Below are 20,169 nucleotides of genomic sequence, written 5' to 3'. Positions count from 1 at the left end.
AGCTGATTAAAACAGTGGGAAGTAGTCATAAGAAAAAGCGATTCACTGCCCCCCGCTCCCCATTTTCAACCTAAGTAAATAGTTTCATAGTAGAGGTGGCATAATACCTTCAAAAAGCAGTAAACTTTAGATTCCATTAGCTATGGTCGTATTTAATCACTGATTTCATCCGTTAACACCAGACAATATTACCCAAATATATTGGGATATAAAATTCAGCTATTCATTGGAATGGTATAAGACCTTCAAAATATTATTTATAATAATCATTGCCTCTTGTATATGATTATAAATGAGATAATATCTCTATCAACTAACAGTAATAACATCAAAGAACAATTTTTTAAATGTGAAACTTGGGCAAACTATATAAAACTTCTACCAATTATCAAGGCTTCACAATGGATTTCCCTCCCCCTACTGCACATACAGCAATTTTCATAAGCTTAAATGCAAAAATCATTGAGGATTACTAATGAACTGATTTATTTACATTTGTCAAGTTTTTAAATCTTACAACATTGCTTGTATATTTATTTTTTTTTTAGGATCAGAGAAACTGCTAAGTCATACAGGCAGGATAAAAAGAATGAACACCAAGATAAAGATGTCCATTTTGGTTGGCAGCCACATCATGGTATGATGTCAAGGACCCAGGTAGTTCCTTTGGGTAGATAGTCTCCACAGATGGTTACCGTAAGTTTCTTGCCTTCCTGTCCAAACATGCCATTCTCCCAACTAAGAGGAGGAGTTCAGTTTTCCTCTTTTTGAATCTAGACTGACGTTACAACTATTTTGACTACAAGAATACAGTAGAAGTAATATTCTGGTACTTCTAAGGAAGACTGACAGCTTCTACTTCTTGCTTCTTAGAATGCTCCTTCTTGGGACTCAGCAACCAACCAGTGAGGAAGCCCAAGCCGCCACATAGAGAGGCCACAGGGAGGAGACCGGAGGGCCCTTGCCAACAGCTCCAGCTCAACTCCCATCTGGCAGCCAGACACAACTTCCAGCCACATGTCTGAAGTCTTTTGGACTTTTAGGCAATCCTAGTACCCGAGCCAACATCACGTGAAACAGAAGAATTGCCCATTCAATCAGAATGGGAAACAAATATGAAGCCAGAACAGGGTGAAAAGGAAGACGAGATTGCAACTTCAAATAGAGTAACAAGGGAGACCTCATGAGAGTGTAACGTGAGGGACTACGCCTTGTTCATATCTGCAGGAAAAGTGTTCCAAGCAGAGGAAATGACCAGTAAAAAGGCCTTAATCTATGAGTGTCTGGCCTATTTGCAAAAAATCAAGGAATCCAGTGTGGTTGCAACAAGGTGATCAAGGGGAAGACTGGTAGAAGAGATTCAAGAGGTAACAGCGGTCCACGGTACATAGGGCTTTCTGGGTTGAATGGTAGCCCCCTAAAATATATGCCCACATCTTAACCTCCAGAACCTGTAAATGTGAATTTATTTGGAAAAAGAGTCTTTGCCGAGGCAAGTAAGTTAATGATCTCAAGATGAGATCACCCTGGGTTTTCTGGGGGGAGGGGGGCTTAAAACCAGTATCAATTGTTCTTATGAGACAGAGAAGAGAAGAAGGCCATGAGAGACTGGAGTGAAGTAGCCACCAGCCAAGGAATACCTAAGGCCACCAGAAGCTGACAGAGACAGACGGATTCTCCCCTAGGGAGTTTGGAGAGAGTGTGCCGACAGTCCGATTTCATACTTCTGGCTCCAGAACAGTGGAAGAGTAAATTTCTGTTGTTTCAAGCCACCAGGTCTGTGGTACTTTGTTACAGCAACCCTAGAAAACTAATGCAGTCTTTCTAGGACATTGTGAGGACTTTATTTTTAATTGGGGTAAAAGGGAGCCATGGCAGGGTTAGAGCAAAGAAGCAACATGATCAAACTTACATTTTTAAAAGATGACAGACTACTAGATTGAAAATAAATTATAAGGGCCCAACCACAGAAGACAGGAGACCAGATAGGAGACTAATACAGACAAGAAAAAAGGAAAACGGATAGCAGAGGCCAGGATTAAATCAGTGTTGGGACAAGGAGTGGTTAAATTTTGGGTATATTTTCAAAGTAGAGAAAACAGAATGTCTAGATATATTGGACCTAGACTATACGAGAACGTGAAGAGCCAAGAATGACTCCACAAAGTTTGGGGTGTAAGAAAATGGAAAAATGGAGCTGCCTTTGACTAGGATGGGAAAGGTTAAAGGTAGAACAGATTATACGGGGAAAGATCAAGGGAATTCCGTTTAAGGCATGTTGCATTTGAGGCTTCTATTAAGTATCCAAGTGGGAGATGTCAGGCACCCAGTTGTGTATAAGAAGTTCAGGAGAGAGTATGGGCTAGAAATATTAATTAGGGTGTGTCAGCACAGAGATGATATTCAACACCATGGGACTGAGTGAAATCAACAAGAGAGGAAGTAGGAAAAGGAGAAGAGGACTAAGAACAGAACCTGGAGTGCGCTAGTATTAGGAGGAATGGGAAGCAGAAAAACAAGAAAGGAGAACAAGAGGAGCAATTGATAAGAAGAAATCCGAAAAAAGAAAAAATGTGGCATCTTGGACGTTTAGTGAAGGAAGTATGTCAAGGAGGAAAGAGTGACTCAACTGTATCAATACATGGTTGGGGCAAGGAAGATAAGGACTGAGAATTACTCAGTGGATTCAGCAACATGGAAGTCGCTGATGACGTTTACAAGAGCAGTCCTGGTGAAATATTAGGGGCATAAGCCTGACTGAAGTGTACTTATGAGGGAATGAGATAGGAAGTTTTGGAGACAGCACATGAGAGTCTTTAGGGGAATTTTAACACAACGGGGAGCAAAGAAATGAGATGGCAGCTAGCAAGGGAATGAGGGTTTCTGAAATTGAAAGAAAAAACAGCGTGTGCATATGTTGATGGTAGCCATCAAGAAGAGGGGGAAAAAAAGACAATGTAGAAGAAAGGGAGGAGAATTACTGGAACAATGTTTAATGGAGTGGGCTCCAGTGCATGAGTGAAGGGATTGGCACAGAGATCCCCTAAGGCACAGACGGGAAGGCAGAGGATGCAGATGCTGGTGAGCAGGCCAGTATTGCATCAGGCAGGGCAATCGCAATCTAGGGACTTTCTCTTCTGTTCGCCTCAATATACTGCCTGAGACAGGAAGTGAGGTCACCAGCTGAGAGTCAAGATGGGAGAGAAGGTGTTGGAGGTTGTAGAGAGAGGAGATGGTGTGAAATGAATGTTCAGGAGAGTCGGTAAATAGCTAGGAAAGTATAGAATGATTGTCCAGCAGGAGTGACAGCCCATTTGATATTGGTGGTGGTAAATTGAAGATGATACCAGTCAGCACAGTGGCGTGTTTTTACGAGCCAAGTTCTGCTGCACAGAGGTAGGTACAAAGCAGGCCGACTCTTGGATTTAACCAGGGTTCCAGGTTTGCCACCAGTTCTACAAAACGAGAGGCCAGCGGTAGCCCAGGAAGTGCCTGAGGGAGCGACATGGTGATGGGCCCTGGATTTAGGCTGGTAAGTAAGGGAGAGAGGCCAGGTGGGAATGGAGGGTGGTGAAGGACGGTGGGACCAACCAGTAGGAGGCCAGGGAGCTGGGTGGGAGTTAAAGACTACGGAAGAGCCAAAGGGAGTAAGCTGAAAATGAGAAGAAACCGCCCCCCCCACAAAGAATCTTAATATAAATACTGAAAACCAGAACAGACCAGGGAGCAGAAGCCCACCAACGAGTCTTCAAATCGTGCTAGGAGAGAAGAGAACCTTTGAGATAGACTGAAAACAACCTGATCCATTATTTCCTATCCTAAAAATGCCTTTTACTTTGAAAGCTATTTTTATTTGTTTGTTTTAAGTTTACAGAAAAAACAGGAAGGCTAGATTTTTTTTCCAAGCTAATTTGCAACTGTCCCATTTTCAGAGGTGATTCTTACCTCATTCATAATACACTTTCATTTCAAGTATGTGTAGACGCCTTTTCCCACACAAACGGCTATGTTCTCTAACCCTCCTTCCTCTCCCATTTTATAATCTTTAGTTATTTTCATTCTCTTATTCTTCCTTACCACTCATTTCTCTTAAAATTAAAGTATGATGCTTAAACCGGAATACAACATAAAAGCCTCATAAATAGTGAGAGGAATAGCTTGCAATGCTTGCATGTCATTTAATTTACCATTGTCATGCCAGTTTCAGGTTCAGTGTTTTTCAGGAAGTAGATGCCCACATTCTAATTGAGTCAGTGCCAATAGTGAAACATGTTCTCTCCATCTTGCACCTGGAGCCATCTTGCACCTGGAGATATCTCCTGGTGGAGATACAAAAAACTAAACAGCAGCCCCAGGCAACTAGGCCTCATTATATTTTTATTAACACAGCAACTCTTTTACCCAAGCAATATCCCAACTTGGATAATTACCTCCCATGTTGTTTCCCCCTTGACTTTGCAGCTAAACACCAGGCTTTCTCAATTAGCATTCTGAGCTTTGAGTCAAGTTTCTTATATGCCCTCACACAGCTGCTACACAACTACCCAGATTGCATGAAGCCCTTCCTAAATATACCTCTTTGAGCATGTTCAGAATCCTGGGGGATTGGGGGATGGGGGAGATAAATAGCATTAGTATATGATTTTATTGACAAGAATCAATACCTACCACTTAAAAGTTCTTTTAAATAAACAGTTAGAAATAAGTCAAATAAGCAAAATTTTATTCTGCCTGCTAAATTTCAAACTACTAACCTGACCTAGATAAAAAGATCATCAGATAATAAAACCTGATCCATGTTTATTAAGCAGCACTTTCATCCTGTAATATGTTATTATCGAGTAAAGGTTATTTAATGGCAAGACGGTAAATATAAAATAAGGTATGTTGGGGGAAAAATCTGTTTGTGTTTTGCACTTAAATGTTTTAGTATTTAAATGGAAACGAAAAAAGCAGAAATATTCTGAAGTGAAAACAGAACTGGATTTTCCATTTCCCATCCACATCATAAATGAGATCATTCCACAGCAATGACTTCTTGCACACCACTTTAAAATGAGTGCACTCAGACAGAATCTGTGGCTGGGACCCAAGGCACTGAAAACCTATCCTATACTGGCTTCTGAAGGATGCATCACACACACACAGTGGATTTACAGCTATTCCAGAAGTCACATAACCTATGGCTAAGTCTATAAAATTTATGAATAAACTAGTAAAGTAGCCTCAAGCAGAAGTGGCAGAAAACATTGCTCCTTTTATACCACTTTGGAAATAAACTCCATTCACTGGGAAAGGTAACGATATATGATGCTTTGAAAACATCATAAGCAGTATTTAAGAATTTAGAAATCCTCTGGTTCCATATCCTCAAAAGGATTAACATCTGAATCCATTTCTTTAAATCTGAATTCAAAGGGCCACTCAAGCAGCCTGTGTGGCTTCTGTCTAAGCACGGGACACATTTGTCCTGCCTCCTCTGAGCAAGTAACCAGCCTGCCGTGACGGTTCTTCATTGACCTTTCATTTACAAGAGATGCCAGATCAAGTGAGTTATGCACCACTTCCTCCCTTTGGGATAGAGCACCAACTTGCAGAGGAATTAGCAGATGGGGAGGTGGGTTGAGGTCTGGGGGTGGCTGACACTGCTGTGCAAATGGAAGTATCAGAGGGAACTCAAAACTGAAAGGAAAAATAAAGGAGAACCAATTATTTCAGTACAGTAAATAAGGGGCATGGTTTGCATTGACGACTCCGCCAGGTGGGAGGGGAGTATGTGCACGCTATAGAGGCAACCAGCTTCTGTCTGGCACTGGCTGGCCTTGTCATTGGTCATCGGTGCCTGTTAGAGAAACTTGAGTCTCTGGGCTTCCTGGTAATTCCACTGCTTAGTGCAGCTAGAGCTACAGATAATCCTGTGAATCATTCCCTCACTCCCAAAGTCATCTGACGTTTGACAGAGGAGAAATACTGCCATAATATTTGCACCACACAGAAAATAGTTTTGTTTCTTTCAAAATAGTATGGAAATAAGATTTTTCAGGATAAACTAAAGAGGATGTGTCTGAGGGAGACTGAAGAAGTAGAAAGAGGAGGAATTTCCCTTCACAGGTCTTAAAATGAGGGGCAAAGAGGAGGCAGAGAGGAAGAGAGAAAATAATGGTTAAGAGAAAAAAAGTGAATTAAATGAAAAGAATGCTAGGTAACTTTGGAAATTATTTCTTCAAATTCTTAGGTTTCCTTCTAGCATTTCCTGTCAGCTGTCTGGCTATCTACCAGGGAAAAGAAAAACCTCCTAATACCATTCCTGTGGGAATTTGAATTTTAAGTATGAAAAATAACAATGGTGCACAGGCCAGAGAAGGAAACGGTAAAATTCCTAAATGTTTCGAGTTGAAAGATCAAGAATAAACGTTTGTCTTCCCACTTTTCTGTGTACTAATGCACAAGATATATCTATCTACCGTGAAGTGCTGATGATTAATTCATATGAAGCATCATCACCCATCACCCTCTCGTGAAATTACACATCTAGTAAGTATTTTGCAAAATCACTAACAGTGTGCAATCAGTAACGTGTGGGAGTTAAGAATTGGGTTCTCCATCCAAACAGACTACATCTAAATCCAAGGTCTTCTTTATCAATGTGACACTTCCAAGTGATTCAGACACCCTGAGCCTCCATTTCCTCATCTAGGAAATAAGAACAATAACAGCACTTCTCCCATAGTTCCATGGATTAGGTTAATTAATACATTTAAAGTATTTGGACTAGTACCTGGCACGTAACAAGTACATAATATATGGTAGCTATTATTACTATCATTACATCAGTTATGTTACTTCTAGATGTAATAGGAATCTTCTATTTTCAAATCAATTTTTCCTGTTTGGGGAAAATTGGTCATCCAGATACTTATGATATGACATAGAAAGCTTCATGGAAATACTAATCAGATACTTCATTTTTTTTATGTCTCAATACACACATGTAAATTTCATTATATATTAGTTAATGATATACAATGTATATAAATATGTAAAATACGTGGTTTTTTTTATGTTTAATTATACATATAATTTTAAGTTTATATTGCCAACTTATAGATCCTAATGTAGTTGACTAAAAAAATAGGTGTCACTTGGTTGAGAAATAGCAGTAAACTAGTTGTTACAGGGCTGAGGTTAAGTATAGCTCTAGTTCCTTGCCATTCCATTAAAAATTAGGGAATAAATGCTAGTGGATCTACCACTTTGCCTGGGAAACATTAGTCAATCTCATGGGTGAATGAATGAATATTAGTTGTCCCGGTCTTTTTTTAGGCTATCCTGTGAATATCCTTTTCTTCAATCTATTTTTTCAGTTTCCTTTTCAAATATTGGCTCATATATGAAAAGCCTTTGAATTGATAATAAGACAAATATTATATTAAACACACACACACACCATCCATTATGCTTGTCATAATTCTCTCCCATGGCTCTTTTTCTTTAAAAACCACCTCAATTCTTTCCCCACCCTGGAATAGAGGATGAAATAAATGTGAAAGGACATCATATAATAGACAGTCTGTTGATCTGTTTTCTTAGGATTCCCCACAGGTCTGAGACCATGTCTTCTGAAAATTGTGGATGCCCAATAAATACGACTTGAAACAGTCTTGCTGGGAGGACTAAGGCTCTATATGTGAGTATCCTTATTCTAACTTACCAGGGCCTGAATGATGCTTACTCCTCATTATATTTCCACTTGCTCTGTTTTGGTTTTCGCCCAGACTATAGTCAAGGCCAGAAAATCTACCGTTTACTCAGCTAAAGGTGTCTCCTCCCTTCTTCTTCTTGCCTACTATTAAATAGAGCTTTATACAGTACCCGAACTATGTCAGCCCTCTCAGATTAATTACTTTTTCTGAAAATAAAATGATTCATAATCTTGACCCTTGGGGCTGGAAAGTAATGTCTCATTGAGTGAAAAGGCAGCATAAAACTTTAGAGAAATTTCAGTTTATATTTCAGCTTATACCTGCTAACTTTCCAGCAGTTGGTGGAAATTATTGTGAGGAAACAAGAAAGAATTTGGCCATGCTATATGGAAATAGCAATAAAAAACTATTCTGTATATAAAAAATTAAGGAAAGCAAATATTACTAGTCCAGCTAGTAGTAGTCTTCAGTCATTGGTTCATTTATTCATTCAGGATATAATAATCTCTTTGGGAAAAGTTTATTTCAAAATGTTACTCCTAAGAACTCATTTGTCATCTTATTTATGTGAAATAGACTTACTAATTCTAGCTCAAAAGACAAAATGTGTAAGTAAAATCTATTAGATTAAATCAGAGCGTAGAAATGAGGTCAAATTATTTTACCAGTTTGGATATCAAAATTCTTCAAAATTAATTAAATATGGAATGAGGAACCAAAAATATGAAGTCTAGTCACTCTTCTTATGCTTTTTGCATTTATTTTAAAAAGTCAGATGTTATTTCAAACAAGAAAGAATTTGGCCATGCTATATGGCCATGCTAATAGGAAAAAACAGTTGTATTTACTATTTTAAATGTAGCTGAACTTTCTCCATTTTGTATCTAGAATTCTACTCCTTCATCCGTTTACAAATAAATATTTATTAAATATCCACTTTGTGCAATGTAATAATATAACTGAAACACAATTCCTGACCACAACAAGCTCATATTTTAAAAGACAAACAAATAAACAAAAGTGACAATAAAATATATATTGTATATGAGGTCCTCAAATAACGTCATTTTCTTCAATGAGAAATGGCGAAATAATGTTGATGAGATGCCATAAGAACTTAACTCTTGTTTATATCAATTAGCCTATGGGAAATCGGTTTCATTATGTCATTTCTCTAGTTTGAACCCTCTGGGGGCAAGGGATACCTATAGAGGACCTGTAGAGGACGTTAAGTGAGGACTTACTGTATAATAATAGAGATTTCACAAGGTCAGAGATGGCTCAAGGAAGGAACGGGTAATTCTCTCAGGGGAATTAGTAGGTAAAAATTAGTAGAATATATCAGACAGAGTAAGTGGTGAGGAACATCTTAGGGAAAAAAATGAGCCATATGCATAAAGAAATGGACACATGAACCAACATGAAGTGTCTTAGGAATTGCAAACCGGGTGTTATGGCTGGAGCATGTGGGAAGAGTGTAGGTGATGAGGCTGCAGAATTTGCCAGGACTGTAGTCATAGAGGGTTTGAGTGTCACGTTGAGAAGCAATTCCAGCTCCATGTATGTAGCCCGTGCAGCTATACAGGACTCCACATTTAGAGGGGCTCCGTGCCTAATTTAATGCTCTGCTGTGACCATCTTGAAATTTTTAATTTTTGAACAAGAGGCCCTGCATTTTCATTTTGTACTGAGCTCCATAAACTATGGCCCTACTTATATTAAGGAGTTGAAATAGTAAGTATTTGTAGAAAAAAATAAAGACAATTAAATCCTCCTTAGATTTTTTTTGTAGTTGTATGACTTTAACAAGTGTTGATCAGTATACACAAATGCCAACAATTTTCAGAAGAAGAAAATTTCTGAAAGACTGCTTCTGACCAAATCTACTAATTGAGGAAACCAGTTAAATGACTATGACTTTTGGCCTTTTTTCTGATTCTTCCTCACAGTCAGGTTTGAAAATAAACACGAGTTTGTTACTTTATGAACTTCTAAATATGCCCTGGGATTATCTTCATAAAAACAAACCCTTTAAATAGCACAGGTAAAATCATTTGGCATTCCCTTTGCCAGTACATGCAATGTTGTGTGCTCAGCCTCCTACCTCAACTTACTTTCCGCTTAGAATCTTAAGCAACAGTATATAAGGTTATACATGAGCTTTTGTTTACATTCTAGTTGTACAATGATTTACATTATTGCTTATCTAAGGAACAACAAATTAAATTAGGTCTTGCCAAAACTAATCATAATTCATTTAACTATCTTTAAAATGAAAGTCTTTGGCTCAACAAACAATGTTTAATGCATCTCCAGAAGTCATTTTGAAATTAATCAGTTTCCAATATCTTCTTTTCATTTGAAGCTACACATTTCTTCAACTCACCATCTATTTCAATAAGAATATATAAATTCTCCATACACATTCTCAGCAGTTTTTCCACCACAATGTAGATGGACACAGGTGATATGTTTTTGTTTTCCATTGTTTTGTTTTTATTGAAATACAAAATTTATGAAGCACACTAATTTCAGTATACATATCAATAACTATATATACATATATGCATACATATATGTACATGCACACACATACACACATGAATGTAATCACCATCCAGATCAAGATGTAGAATATTTCCAACACCCCAGAAAGACATTTTATACCCTTCTTATTCAATACTCCCATAGAGTTAACCATTAATCTGGCTTCTATCATCAAGATTAATCTTGCTTATACCTGAACTTCATATAAATGGAAATTTTGATGTATTTCACTCATCATTATGTCTAGACAATTCATCCCTATTGTTGTGTGTAACAGTAAGTTATTCTTTTTTATTACTATATGAATATATGACAATAAGTTATTTACTCCACTGTTAATAAATATTTATTGCTGAATCTCACTGATGAGTCATCAGTTTTGAAAAGTTTTGGCCATTATCTCTTCAAACGTTGCTTCTCTTCCAATCTCTCTTCCTTGCTCTGGATTCTAATTATATGCTTATTAATTTTTTGATTGGGTCTCACTTGTCCCTTATACTCTGAGCTATGCACTCCATTATTTTTCCTTTCTGAGCTTAAGTTGGATATTTTCAATGGACTTATCTTCAGTGTCATTCATTCTTTCTTCTTCTGTGTCTATTAATCCCATCCAATGAGTTATTAATTTTGAAATTAATACTGTGTAAATTAGATTTTCCTGCCTCGTTATTTTTTATTGTATGTGATGCATTGTATATCGAAGTACTGCAGAGGCTATGGATGATGTTATCCCCTGACGCAAGAGGGTTTACTCTTTGTTCTGTTAGATAGGATGTTTTAAAATATATATTTTATTATTATTTAGGTATGGCAAGTAAAACAGATCAGGAGACAGCTGACATTGTAAACGTAGTTTGTTATACTCACAGACACCGAGAGAAAGGGACATGCTCACCATGAGTGCGGGGGTTGGAGGGGGCACGTGAGGAAGTTCCAGGTCGGCCAGGAGGCTGAAGGAGGAGGAAGCTGCGGGCAAGAGCCTTTATTGTGTTTTCTGTAAAAAGGAACTGAAAGGGCAGGGTTAACATATTTAGGATTGGCTAGCTTGAGTAATTTCATCAGTCTCTGGAGCACAGGTGTTGTCCCTAGTTGTCTGGTACCTGGCCCTGGGGTGATTTGGGCAAGTGACAGTGGCCAAGAGTGCACGAGTCTGTTTAAGAAGGTGGTTGAAGGGTGTGGGCTCTGGACTGGTTGGTTTGCATTTGAAGGGAGTTCTCATGGGTGGGTTTTCACTACCTCTTTGAACTATGTAACTCTGGGGAACAGTGTGCACTTCCAGGATTTTTTCCAAGTGAAGTTGTTGTCCTTTCACTCATAGTTGTGGAGGGCGCAGCTCCGCTCCAGGTCCAGTTGCCGTTGCTAGTTGCAGGGGGCGCAGCCCACCATCCCTTGCGGGAGTTGAACCAGCAACCTTGTGGTTGAGAGGACGTGCTCTAACCAACTGAGCCATCCGGGGTCTCTGAACTATCTAACTCGGGAAGGGGCAGTCCTCCCGGTTCAGCAAGGCCTCAAGATGGTAAAGCATCAGAACACAGAACACTATATGGTTAATATAGTAAGGGACTGATAACTTCAGTTCCATCAGAGATAGAGCTAGCTCGAGGGTAGGTTGAAATTCTAGCAAGACTCAAGTCAGCTCTGCTTTGCCCCTATTCCTCAGGCATTGTTCTTCAAGGCTTCCCTTTGGAAGTTTAAGATAAGCTTGATGCCCTCCCATCTCACACTGCTTTATAATTTGGCAAATGTCTTAAGGGAGAGAACTTTCATATTTATGTTGCAGACTATGTCCCTTTAGCAAGACTTTGTCTCCTCGTTACCCTGGGACAATGGGAAACTTCATTTTGCCTTTATGGCCAGCATCTCAAGACACCTGTACCACCACCCGAATTTAGCAAATGGTCTATAGGGAAAAAACTAAGCTGTGTTCTGGCCCCTCTCCTTTTCTGTTTGTTACACCCGTCCCATGTTAACTTCTTTTCTCCAGTAAAGTTCCCCTGCTTAGGAAATACTTAATCCACAGTCCATACTGCAAATTGTTGATGCTCTGGGGAACAAAGCTACTAGCAGACATCAATTCATTTCAGTAGAGCTTTCTGCTGACTGAAATTTTATTTATCTAGTCCTCATTATTTTATAGCTTATCAGTGCCATTAAAGGTATTGTTTCTGCAGCTGTTCTATATTTATTAGTTTCGGTGAGTAAGTAGCCTCCACAGCTTTCTTGACATCCCACTCAGAAGCAGAAATAGGTACAGGTATGTGCTTTTAAGACTTCTATTTCAAAGAAAAAGTAAAAGCAAACAATAAAGACAGATGAAAATAAAGATGTAATGCAGTAGAAGTTACATTCAAAGTTATTGAGAGGAAAAAAAGTACATGTTAACTCAATTTTTGTTTTAGTAAAATATACACATGGCCTTTCCAAATAAGTATTCCTAGCTATTTTACGTTGTTGATTGAGTCACTCATGACCAACACCCTGATTCACATCCTTACCATCCTTTCTCAAGTCCCGTCAATAAGACAAGAAAGTAGGGCTACTGGCTTACTCCTAAGAGAGAACCACAGAAAGATACTATCCATCTACCTTGGATGTCATGTCTGAAATGAGGCAGCCAACTTGCTACCCGCCAGAGGAAGAGGTCTTCAGCAGGCACGGCAGAGCAGAGATATAAAAACAACCTGAGTCATGATGAAACTGTTGAGCCTCTGAGCCAAACTTGGTGTCTAGTCTGCCTCAGGACTTCCTGTTATATGAGGAATTAAGTGCACTTATTAAGCCACTTTGAGCTCCCACACTAACTACAGTGACTTCTAGTCAGTGGGTACTTAGTAAATATTTCTTAAAGGAATAAAAACTCAGAGGAAGGATGTCATCCAAGGTAAGATGGTGATTAGTACTACATATTTCCATTGAATACATTCTTTTTAAGGTAGCACTAAGAGGAATAATTACTGAGGGCTACCATCAGATTCGTATATCAATCTATATTGTAATCAACACCACTTTAGTGACTAAGGCATTGAAACTCTCACTTTAACAGTAACTCTTTGCTATAAAGATCCTTGGACTTGAAGTCAAAAGACCTAGGTCCAAGAGTCAGTTGTGTATGACTTTGGATAAATAAAATAGATGAAAAGAATATTAAACATAACACTTATCAAATGCTTAAAATGTAACTATGGTAAGATCTGTGCATACATTATATCATTTAATTCTTATAAGAATCCTATAAAGTAGATATATCATTCCCATTTTTAAAAGTGAAGGGACTGGCCATTAAGAAGACAGATGTGGGGTAATGGAGGCATAAAGAATTTGAGCAAGTCCTCCTGAAGATAAGAATTATTTAAACTGGGAAAAGTTATTAAAGACAACTATTGCAGGGTATTAGAAATGACCAAAGGCAGGCAGAAACTTGAAAAGAATTTACTCTTGAAAAGTGTTATTGAATTGGGTAATAACTGAATTTGTGGCATTCTTACCTGGAAGGTGGTCCCCAATGCCCCCACCCCCCAGCCTTGAACACAGAAAACTATACCTTGGCTGGAGGTGGCAGATGACAGAATTAAAAGCAACAGGACAGCTATAGATGTAAGGGGTAAGTATTTAGAGCAAAAGAACAGTAGAAAGGCTGAGCTCTAAAATCAATATAAAATCGGTCCAAATCCATTCCTGGCTGCAGAAGAGACATCCTTAGAGACCCATCTAAAATAGCAGCCTCAGCAAGTCAAAGAAAAACTGAGCAAAGACAGCAACTGCTGCATGCCTCATTGGAGACAGCATTTACAATTTGAGTCCAGGTAAATTAACTGTCTACTATAGCAAGAATCCAACAATTCTCAAAAGAATGTAACAAAATCTACAGTGATACATTATCTACTGGACAATATAATACATTGTCCAGTTTTCAAACAAAACTTAAGGGGTTGCAAAGAAATAAGGAAGTGTGATCCTTTCTCAGGGGGAAAGATAGTCAATAAAAACTGGGCCTAGGTGTTAGATTTATCAAGGACTTCAAAGCAGCTATTATAAATATATTCAAAGAGTTAAAGAAAAATATAGTATTAATGAGGGAACAGATAGGGAATCAATCTCAACAGAGAAATGGAAACTATAGAAAAAGAACCAAAAAGACATTCTAAAACTGTAAAGTGTAATTACTGAAATTAAGTATACAGCAGATTTGTTCAATGACAGGTTTAAAATGATAAACGAAAGAATGAACATATATAATAAGAATGAATGAATATATATATATATATATATATATATATATATATATGTATTTCTTAAAATGTGTATTCATTTCTTAGGATATATATATATATATATATATATATATATATACACACACACACACACATATACACATTTTAAGAAAGGAGAATACTGTACTAAAATTGTGATACTCAATATCTACAGATAACAAAAGATAACTATAAGTCACATTTGACTTCTGCAATTACAAGAGGTTCTCGAAGTGGTTACCATCTGTGTCCAGACACTTCTGATTATGGTGAACTACTGCTTAAGCAACGTTGATCAAAGTGTCCACTTGTATACATTTTTTTTGGCACCCCCAGTATATATGTATACACATGCAAGGTTGCAGGATAATAAATTACCACACAAGACCCAATATATGTTGTACTTTTTAAATTTATAACTTATTCTTTTATTCATTTTATTGTAATACAATTTACAATGAAAATGTCACAGAACTAATAACTCAGATAAATTACTCCTTTTTTTGCCACTCTAATATATATATATTAGAATATGGTACCACATAATTTTTCTAATCTAAATATCATAATTGTTTTAAAAAGTTAATGATAGAATCTGGTTTTTGCCTTTCTGATATGATAGCTTCATGACTTGAAGATCTGAGAAAGAAGGGGAAGAGGGAATAAGAATGAGAGGAGGAAGGAAGGAAAGAAGGAATGGAGTGAGGGAGGGAGGAAGAGCGGTGAGGAAGGACAAGAGGGACGAAAAAAACGTGTTAGTTTTATGAGTCATTTATCAAAAGAATATTTCTTAAATATCTAAGATTAAAACCAACACTCATAGCTTTAGGGGCTTATATTAAGACAATAGCTTAATCTTTGATTAAGCAATAATTAGACTGGGATTAAGGTTTAAGTTATATGCCAAATGTTCTTTATTACTGTCTTAATAGTTTAATTTTAATAACACTACAACCGACTAATTGCTTAATTAAAGTGAAAATAAATATTTGACCCTGTTTTTTCCTCTCTCCAATTCAAAGTGTGGTCATAGGATAGATAGAAAGACCAAGTTAACAGAAAGCATATTATGATACCTTTTATTTGTTCTTACTGTTGCGAAATTGTTTTGAAAATATTTTGCACAAAGTAATTCTCTAGCTTTCTAAACTAGAAAGTATAATTATTTTATGAGGCATTATATGTTTGCTTCTAAAATAAAAGTATACAACTTTTTTGGCAACAACCATTCATTGCTCTTGGGTCTATGGTGTATTTTAATAATATTAACAAAACCACAACATCACCCTCAGAAAAAATGTTTAAAAAAAAGCCTCTTTCTGTGAATTGCCTCCTAACACTGTGAGTACCCTCCCCTCAAAATAAAGTGTCTTTTAAAAAATATAGTACTACTTAGTTTGAGCTGTGATGTTGCTTTTGTGTTTTTCCTACGGAAGTAGCCCAGGGACCTAGCGCTTTACATTCAGCGGCCGTCCTGTCTGTCACGTCAGGGTCCTTGCGGGTTGGCGCCTTGATCCAGAGCCTGGAGGACTCCCCTGGGGCAGGATCTACATACAGCACTCTTGGCCGTCTGCTTTCAGTTCTCACGTTTAGACTCTTTAAATTGATATCCAGAAAGCTTTTGTTGAAAAATCTCTGGTTCTCCAGGTATCTGAAGCCCCTCATGAGAAGGAGTGCCAGGTTCCCTGCCCCTGGGTGCATGCAGCCTGCTGCCCCACGGAGGAAGAATCCCACTGGGAGCAACTATGGGGTCCACAGCTGCTGCACGCTCAGATCCTCACCAGGAAGGAGCTGAAGCTTAATTAGCGTCCATTAATGGTCTTTATGGATCGCCTGCCCCGGCCTCCACTAAAGCTTCCTAATAGTCAGCTGTTAGCCAGGTGATTACCTCCCCTCCCTCCCTCCCCATGGTATCTGTGCTTGGATAAACTGCACCATCGCACCCAGCACAGGGAGCAGACACTCCTGGAGGCTCAGAGAATCAGCCAGGTTTTACTTATTTAGCGCGGTGCTCTCTGGGAGGATTTGCTCCAAGCATCCAGCAGATGGTTGGTCCTGGGCAGCCCGTCCTCAGTGAAAGGCAGGGTGACGCCTGGAGAGCGGCGCGAGCTCCCTAGTAGGGGCCCAAGCAGTCAGCTCCCCACCTGCACTGCGACAGCTGCCTTCAGCTTCCTGTCCTCGCCAGCACAGCACCCCTGGCCTCAGAGGTAGGTGTCTTTCTGTTTCTCCAAACAAGAGGGTGCCCATGGGGCTGCTGGTTTGCCTTCCGCCGGGGCCTTCCAAGGAGAATCCTGTCTCCTGCACATTATGGGGAGAGGAAGGCCTGATAGGGCAGCCCCAAGTCTGTGGGGACCCCACTCATCTGGAGGCTGGCATTCATTTGTATTCCTGAATGTACTCTGCTGCCATTTTCGGGGAATACCTGAAGGGTGTGTGTCCCTGAATGAGGTGCTATCAATTCTGCGTTCTACTTTTCTACCCTTAAATCCTTCCCAGCACAGAAACTGTCTGTTAAAAATCTGTTTTTAGAGATTTTTCTCTTGTGTACCCCGTCATCACGTTGTTCTATTACATAAGTACCAGCTTTCACAGAGAGAGCTGCAATCTTGCTCTCACAGCATCAGATGACCTGCCCTTGGGCAGAAAGTTGTGAACCAAACTCATTGGAGAGCAGCAGGAACAGTAGGAACAGCAGGTTGTTTGGGTATTTATGATACATATTTGCTGAGTGAAGTACTTGTTGGAGCCGAGCGTCCCTGTAGCATGGGGTCAGCAACTTTCCTGGGGCTTGAAAGGTGTGAATTCTCTTTTTGTCCTTTGGCTTTATTTAAATGGAATAGAAGACGATGGAATTATTGGCTTGAACAGGTTCTTATTAGCTAGATGGAGCTCACAGGAACAATGGAAGAGTTTGAATTACTTAATTCAGACCAGCCCTATTATCTAAAGTGGTTTTAGGACCGCCACCTTCCTTTTCTCCCAACCTCACCTTCTCAGGCAGCCCAGCATAGCCTTGTTTTCTCCCCTGGGCCTGTGTTTTAAACATTCCCAGTGTCCTTTGCCTGAGGTATTCTTACTAGCCTTGCCTTCACCCTTCGGACCTTTCCTAGGGTGTCTGCCTCTCAGGGAAGCACCATTTCCTAAGAGCCTGTGGCATTCCCTCAGTCTTGTGCTGAAGCTCTCCAAGACTTGAGGGCAGCTGACCAAAATGGGCCAGGGCTGGGACATCTCTGTTCATTGCTTTCAGCTGCTCCTGCAGAGATAAGGCCTCCCTGTGTGGAAAAGGAATCATTTCTAGCAGGAAACCTCTATCGCTGATCTCAAGTACCGTAGCACTCAGCTTGCCTGGGGTTTTCTTAGAATGAATCATGTCTTGGGCCCTGTCCTGGTTGCATGTTAGACCTTTGTCCCCTTGGTGTTCTTGGTGAGCTATTAATGCAGCTGGAAAGTCAACACGGAGGCCTGCCTTGTGCTGGGGGAGGCTGGTCTGCCCACTCCGGTATCCCCATTCTTCAGCATCACTGTCAGAATGCAGTGTAGTGGACCTGGCTCTCCTGACCCAGCTTTAGCACCAGGGATAATCAGGGACATCTCGTCACCATGGTCACCACGAGGGCAGGTGAGGCAGCCTCTGTGATATAGTGTGGGGAGGGTCATGCTGGATCCTTGCAGGGGTGCAGGAGTTTGCGGTCCTGGTCCTCCTGTCTCCTGTCCTACAACCTGCGCATCCATTAGGGCCAGTGTGTCTGTGGATCCAGCAGGGTGCTCTGCAGGCTGTTCGTAGGGTTGGTGCAGCAATCCATTGTCTTCCTATGCAGCTCAGGGGAGCCCTCCTCCTTCTAGGTGGTGAGGAGTGCATGTCTGAAAGAAGCCTGCCTTGCTCCAGTCTACTGTTTTAACTCTCACTTTGTGGTGCAGATTAATGTTAACTTGTGACTGGAAAAGTGACGTGCAGTAGACTTGGTCACTAAAGCAGTAAGCCCAGGCAGTCCCAATGACCCACATTTATTTGGATGAAGGTGGGGGCTTGGGGATAGTGAGGTCTGGAAATCAAGGGATGGACTCCATTTCATTTGTCTTCTGTTCTAGCCTTACTAATAAAGAGACATAATTTTAAATAAAGTATCAGCATTTGGATTTGCGATGTGGTTCCTAGAGGGTCCTAGGCGCTGGAATTTAGTGCAATAGCAAGAGGGGACGAGCCATGTGGAGGCTGCCCAGGTGAGGGCTGTGTGGTTGTGCAGGCACCACACACACGACCCCTGCAATGGGAGGAGAGGAGGGACCATAACTGACCACGCAGAGGTGTCAGCGTCTGGGCAAAAACCCACCTGGGTCCCTGGCTCCCACTCTGCACACCATGGTCACCATGGATTCCCCACTCCCAGGGGACTGAAGCAGGCACTGGGGCAGCAACTATCCCAGCTGCCCAGGGCTGGCAAGTGGGTGTGGCCAGGGCCTGCTGAGAAAGGCCTGGTGTGTTTAAGAAGAGCTGTGAACCAAACCCGATCATTGAAGAGTTTAAAAGGCTTGGCATGTGTTTAGATACCCCTCTATCTCCTCTTGGCTTCAAGTTCCCTGTATGCGAAACAGACAAGAAGTTCAAGGGTATTTATTTTCCTGGCTAACATTAGCCCAGCTTGCCTGCGGCCTGCCTGTGGGCCTGCATCTCAGAGTACAGTTAACTCCCATGGCCCTCAGATAAGCAGTGTCATCCACCTGCCTGTCTGTCATGCCTTACCTCAGGGGGCTGGGAGTGCAGGCTGTTTTTTATGGCCAAGACAGGCTGGATTGTACCCCATGCATCTTTCTCTCAGAAAAGTCCGTCATGCCTTCTGCTACGTTGTTGACACTAATTGTGTTGGGAGAGTTTTGGAATGTCTTCTCTATATGTGAAGTTCTATACATATGATGGGTTCACATATAAAGAAGTGATTTTGATCTGGGGATGCCATTGATTTGCTAAACATGAAATGGGAGTTCAAAACAATTGAGACTGTAATGAATTGCAAAGGCTTAGTTGGTATATGAACTAGACCGCTATGATTTTGTATCACGTATGCCTTTCTATCATATGACCAGCAGCTGCTAAATAAAACCAGATCATCTCTTGCCCAAGGAAAAGGGGAGGGCGGAGAAAGAGCTCTGAGAATTGCAACTAAATTTATATAAGCTATTTTTCTGTATAGTCAGTGTGAAAGCTGTCAACAACAATGATAGTGGCCATGACAGATGAATGAGCGCTAGTTTAGAGACTGTACACTAAGAGGACTGTAAAGCAAGGTCCTCAATCTCAGGAACTCAATATGGGTGAGGCATAATGAAGACACATGTGAAAATCTGACTACAGCGTACAAGTCTACACACTATGCTATCTTCAGTATCTTATATCTTCAACTCCAATGCAAGCATATTTCTTGTCTAGAACATACCGATTCATTAAAAATATTTGCCAGTTTCTACACCCATGAAACATCCCAGCTATCTACCCTCCCCCCTCCTCCTTTCCCTACTGTATTGCTTTCTGGCTCACAGAATTTTAAATGTCTCGCTTCTTGAATAGATCTTTCTCTATCCTCTTTCTTTCTCCAACCCATTTCTCCCTTCACTCCTGTCCCCTGCCACACACACATTACAAGATAAAATATTTGGAGATAATTACCGATCCC

At 40.1% G+C, this 20,169-nt stretch overlaps 1 long non-coding RNA gene across 2 annotated transcripts; it reads left to right on the top strand.

Annotated features, from left to right (window-relative positions):
* Positions 1-151: 151 nt before the first annotated feature.
* Positions 152-13,202, top strand: LOC109446286 (uncharacterized). 2 transcript variants are annotated; one of them, XR_012496653.1, is made up of 4 exons: positions 152-637; positions 874-5,548; positions 6,236-6,534; positions 7,591-13,202. It is a non-coding gene; the product is annotated as an uncharacterized LOC109446286 (long non-coding RNA). The 2 variants fall into 2 exon arrangements; XR_002137190.2 differs by having other exon boundaries at positions 6,236-13,202.
* The last annotated feature ends 6,967 nt before the right edge of the window (positions 13,203-20,169 follow it).

The sequence above is a fragment of the Rhinolophus sinicus genome, linkage group LG05 (genome assembly GCF_036562045.2).
Source record: "Rhinolophus sinicus isolate RSC01 linkage group LG05, ASM3656204v1, whole genome shotgun sequence".
NCBI classification, from domain to species: Eukaryota; Metazoa; Chordata; class Mammalia; order Chiroptera; family Rhinolophidae; genus Rhinolophus; species Rhinolophus sinicus.
The sequence above is the reverse complement of the archived record's forward strand: the minus strand, read 5'-3'. Positions and strand labels throughout refer to the sequence as shown.